Below are 6,070 nucleotides of genomic sequence, written 5' to 3' on the forward strand. Positions count from 1 at the left end.
AGATGAGAACGAGAAGACTGCCAGGTTGTGTGGCAGCTGTGCAAGTGAGGGAAATGCTTTTGCTGGCAATAGCATTTTCTTGTTAAAAAAAAAAAAAAAAAAAAAAAGAAAATGAAAGAAAGAAAGAAAGAAAGAAAGAAAGAAAGAAAGGAAGAAAGAAAGAAAGAACCAAACCAGACAAAGCACACCAAAGAGGATCTATTTTGTATATTTTTTGATTCAAATAGATTTCCTTTCTATACGCTCACAGAAACTTCTATGGATCTCTGGGACACATCAGAGGAGGGAGGAGCCCTAATTACATTTTTGAGGTGCAGAGAAAGGACTGCTGCAAAGCTGCCTGGGCTAAGCATGATCCCAGATGTGAAACATGAAGACTCTAATACAAATGGATCTTGGAATGTTTCTGTTGTTCACTCCATGTTTTGGCTTGCTTAAATGGCTTATAGGGTTGTTCTCATTTTGTTTTGCCTTGAGATCCATTTGGTTGGTGTGTTGTGAGCAAAGCAGAGATGCTCACAGAGCATGGGAAGAGAAGAACTAAAATGCTACAACAAACAACAAAATTAAAAGGCTAATTTTAAGAAGTGCACTTGAGATTTGTAAAGCTGACTGACATGCAAGGAGTTAAGACTTAACTCACTTCTGTTTCATTTTCTGGATGTTTTTCCTGGAGTTTGATCCAATTACCAGAGTATGTACATGGATCTCAAGTCTACAGAGCTATATTCCTGCTGTGCCACTGATTCATTGTCTGACTAGAGAGCAGTCTAATCAACTTCTTCTGTCTAGCTTGCCTATTTGGGAAAAAGGATGATATAATTATTTCACTGAGACTTAAATTCTAGAAGATAGTCTGATATGCTCTGATTTAACACCGTATATTAGTTCAGAGATTATTATTATCTTCTTATTCTGCAGGATAAACACAAGTCCCAGTTTTCCCTGAATAATTCCTAGTCATTTGCCCCTTGTTGCCCCAAATTAATATATGAATAAGGAACCCTAAATCTGCACTCGAACACTGTGTGTCACATCCTAACACAGAACCATCTACGGGTATTTGCATAGGTGGGATAAATTCAATTTGTTTTGATATAACCTTGGAAATTTTTTTTCTTTTCTGGTTTTTTTTTTTCTTCCCTGTATTATGTGTGTGCCTTAGCTGCTGTTTCTTCTCATTTCAGTGCAGCATGGCATTAACTCTGTCAGCCTCTGAAATTCAAGGCAGATTCACAGTCACGAACTATTTTTTCCTGCTGCAGGGAAGCCTGGTCTCCCTGATCCCTGCTGTGGCTCTTGTAACTCCAGTGCACTCTAGCAGGACTATGTTTGAATGCCTCATCTACTTCTACATGAAAGAGCTTCAGAGCAAGAAATGCTTTGGAAAATAAGCTATTTGTATCTGTTCTTCTGACAGAGTCAGTGTAAGAGGCTTACTGAAAATCATAGCATTGGAATAAATGGGAGGAAGAAAAAAAACACAGCATACCTAACAGTAAAATGAGACATTTCTGAGTATTTAAACAACACTAGAGGAGAAAATAGCCCTTCATCAAACAGAAATATCAGAGCATATGGTAATAAGACAATGTTGGGTAAAAAGAGTGGTTTGAACATTCTTGAAAAAAAGACCGTTAACGTTCTGAGAATAGTGAGTGAGTTTTGCTGTATTTTAGCTCTGGCAAACTTGCTTGGCACATTGGTGCTGCCAATTAGGTTGTCTGATCTCTGACAGACAACAAAGTTGTAGCCAAAGCGACCAAGAACAGCCAAGAATTCAAAAAAATTCTGTCTGTTTCTTCTTTTTTGTTATACAATAGGATTTGAATTATGGTGGGTCAGATTGCAGGACAGAAGAGAGTTAATGTTGAATGTCAGGGATAAGTTTATCACCAGTGTGGAAGTAATGGTGAATATATTTGAACTGGAGCAGGGCAATATTAATGTTCTGTAGGAACCAAACTCCAAATAAATCACATAGTCCTGTCCTCAATGGAAACCTATTTCTGAAAGGTATCCAAAGGGTCCATGTGTTTTTACACATTGGAAACACTTGTAAAGTTTGTCATGCCAAGTATAATTGAACTGAACCCAAGTGAAATTGTAACAGCAAAACCAGCAGCCGGAGAGGTAATTTGTAATTTCTTTAAAACGTTTATAATTTACAATTTATTGAACAACCTCTAAATATATACTACCAAGAGCTTCCATGGCTGCTTCATGCACCAGGGTTTCTGCAGCCTTTTCTTGCTGCTGTCATCCTGCACCCTGGGCAAGAAGAGTTTCAATGTAGTTAGCATGAAGTACAAACAAACGATCCCGACATAAAGACCTGATCTTGGATGTATTTCAAAACATTCACAGGTCAGTAAATCATTACCACTGCCACTGCTTTTGTTCCCATCACCTTCCACTCCTCAGGTGCCCAGACACAGGAAGAAGATGGAAACTTGAATTTCCCTTCAAAAGTGCATTTTCAGTCACAGGCCTTTCCAGAAAGAAAGAAAGAAATCACGATATTTGACAGTTGTCTGTGCATGTCAAGAAACAGACCCAACCTGGCACTGTTTTTCTTTGTGCTGTCTACTCTGGGCAGCTGGGTGTGAGGTCAGGTCATGCTTGCTCAGGCTTCACATGGGCCAAGAGCTGGGCTACCACGTTCACACGATCCTGACATGCAAAAAACAGGCTGTCTCTAAGCAAGTCTTCCTAGATCAGGGCCACAATGACAGGTTCATACCACTTTTCAATCAACTCTGCATGTTATATAGTAAGATTATAGCATGTAACTCTACTACAGCCAGACACTGCTTATCACGTGGGCTTATGCAAACAGTCGCTACAGCCTTACATCTGTGGGTTTTTTTGAACCACGCTATTATTTTCATGGCGTTTATAAAAATCTTCTTTTTTCCTTTCCAATCTGTGTATTTATTTTCGTGTTTAATTTTAGTCCTCCAGTATTCTCTTTGCAAGGGCTAAGGAGCTGAATCACTATTTTCTTGAGAGATGCTTGCAGGAAATAGAGTAAAATAACTTTCCGGTTTCAATACTGTTTTTCTGAAAGTGCTAGCAAGCCTAACTCTTCAAGATACCCCTGATGCGTGTTTAACATCAATATTTTCAAGGAATATTTGCAAAGGATAATTTTAGCCTGGAGGATGTCTGTTTCTCTCCAGACAGTGAAGAGAGAGAAAATCTCCTCCCAAGGGCGATTTTGCTGAATGTTTGTTGGCCCAGAGAAGAACCACTGACTGCAGAGAGTAACCTGCAGAGTCTTTCTGGGCTTATGTCAGCTTTTGTTCGTATGTTTAGCTGGCATCAAGCTTAAAGACACAATTTTGATGTTTAGACCCAAAAAGGAATGAATGTGAAGTTAACATGATCAGTTTCGGAAAATTACAACTATGTGAAGAGCCATTAAAGTGTGAAGTTGGTATGTACCGATCCAGCCCCCTTATTTCTGCAATGCATGATGAACAAGATGTGGTAAACACATCTGTAGGAAAGAAGTAACGTCTGTAATAAAGTATGTTCATATGAGTCAGGCAGGCAGTGCAACATTCAGATGGTCAGTCAGCTACTATAAAAGAAGGGAATTCTGAGGCTGCCCTAGTTTGGAGGGCAGCATTTCCTCCTTGGCTATAACCAGATTTCTGAAGGGAGTGAAGAGATTCTCATATTTCCACTTGATGTTTCGTGGCCAGCTGAAGCAATCCTAGGGACCAGAACTTTCAGGCTATCTGGATTTCTGTGTACAGAGGTAGCATTTCTGCCTATCACCATAAAAAAAAAAAAAAAAAAAAAACCAAACCAAAACCAAAACAAACAAATAAACAAACAAAAACAGAATAAAAAACCAAACCACAAGCAACCAACCAAAAAAGACCAGTCTTTTGGGATTAGGTAAATCCCTTTCACATTAATGACCATGATAACTCTTCTCCATTCAGAAGAAATATAAGAAGCAGCTAAATGTCTTTTAGAAACAAGACAGCTTAAAGAGTAGGTGCCATCATTATGTACAATCTGTGATGACCTGCACTAGGTTTATGCACTCACAGGTAAAGGTGGATGTATATTTGTAAGTTAACACGTGCATATTACTAAATACAGAATTCACACAGAATTATGGAAGAAAAATTAAAGCTAAATATCCATTTTCATGGTTGTTTAACAGGGGCTAAAGATTAAGGTTGTCAGTTGATTTTAAAATATATTTCAGGAACTACTATATTTTATACACTGATGAACATCAAATCCTTTTCTTTAAATATAGGCATAACTTCCATCTCTAGGATACAGCTTGATTGGAAAATCATTTTAAATAGATTGCACCAATCCGTTCCTGAAACATTATGCTCATATGAATGGAAAATTGTAAGCACGATAACACAGAGAAGAAACAAAACAGTACGGCTGTTTGCTATATATACACTGTGAAACAAAACAAACTCTTGCATTTAACATTTTAAGATGCTTCTTTTCCTATCTTTCCACCACACCTTCTGCTTTTTCCAATCTTGTCCCATACTGTTCCCCACTGCATACCCAACCAGGAGTTAGTCCTTGGTCTGTATTTCTTCACACTCACTCCTCTATATTGTTGCAATAACCTACTGACATTTTTTTAATCCTGCCAGTTTTCATTTGGAACTATCTGAACTGGCTAGTCTAGTTCTCCGCTTGTAAACCAGTGTGTAGAAACAGCAGTCTTGCATTCCACTTTCATGTTATATGTGTTGAATCATGAATGCTACGTCTCCCATCAATAAATCACAGGAGTCCTGTCTGCCTCGTGTTCCCACTCAGAGCCTGCAAATTCTGACATTTCATCTCCACAGACAATGAAGGTGGCTTAAATAGAATGAAACTAGAGCAGAGGAGCATACGTGTTTATATTGAGCCTAGAGTACTTTAAAAAATTAATTAATTAATAGAAAGCACTGCCGAAGTCAATGATGAGTTAGCGATGGTGTAAGTTACACGTCGTGTATCTGTCGGTCAGGAAACAGGTGTATGTGGGTGTAAGTGCCAGAGCTGTTCGACTTGCAGCAACTTGGCATTTAGTGGGAGTGCAATATGACTGTAGCACATACTCCTAGATAGGGAAGAAGGATTGGGGGGATGCAGCGAAGAATCAGATAACGGAAGGGTTAAGGAAGTTTGCAGCACCCACTGAAAGACAAATTTCTCCAGGTTAGCTGTATATTTCCCTGTTTTTCTTTTCTTTTTACATCCATAGGGTTGGATCTGCTGCTGACTTCAAGGGATCTGCACAAGGCCCTAACTGCAGTGCTTAGCTTTTGTCCCGTTGAATTGACGTACAGAACATCTACAAGATATCTGCAAGCAGACATGAACCTGCTCTTCCTGTGCTCCGAGCCAGCCAGATGCAAACTGGCCTGGAACCAGAAGCCATGTAGCTGAAGTTAGCAGGCACGCAGCCCAAGCTAATAAGCCTTGCTGAAAAGCAGGATGTATTTGCTTAGGCTCAGCACCGTGCTGCTGCAGCTACACAGCCTCCACTTAGCTCTGGGTACAGGCAGCGCACGCTTCTGGCTGCCTAGATGGCAGGCAAAATGAGATCTTCTTTGCTGTTGAATACCAGGGCTAACCACAGACCTGATCCTGCGTTCCACATATGTATTCTGAAGCACTCATTCAGTGCTTTAAAATATTTTTTAAATTATGACAATAATTGATAATATCATTACGGGGATCAGTTGTCTGAAAGGTGTAGAATTCATCAGAATAAATCGGTTCTCTTGTGTATGGATCCAGTGTGTTCTTTATACATCTCTTTTTAAGGCAGATATATTTTTAAAGACTTTCATTTTGTTTAAGTGTAGCAGGAAAAGTGCACAGAGCTTGATCCAGGTTTCAGGAATCCCTCATAACAAAGGAGGCCAGAAAAAAAATCTCAAAATGGTCCATACTCACTTTGCATATGTGGGGTAAACTCTTCTGCCTCCTAAATCATCCCAACAGACTTTTGAACGTTCTGTGCACTCTGGCATAAATAATCACCTGTAAACTGGGATCCTGTGGGTGTAGAAAAAGCAGC

Source organism: Cuculus canorus, chromosome Z (genome assembly GCF_017976375.1).
Source record: "Cuculus canorus isolate bCucCan1 chromosome Z, bCucCan1.pri, whole genome shotgun sequence".
Taxonomy (NCBI): domain Eukaryota; kingdom Metazoa; phylum Chordata; class Aves; order Cuculiformes; family Cuculidae; genus Cuculus; species Cuculus canorus.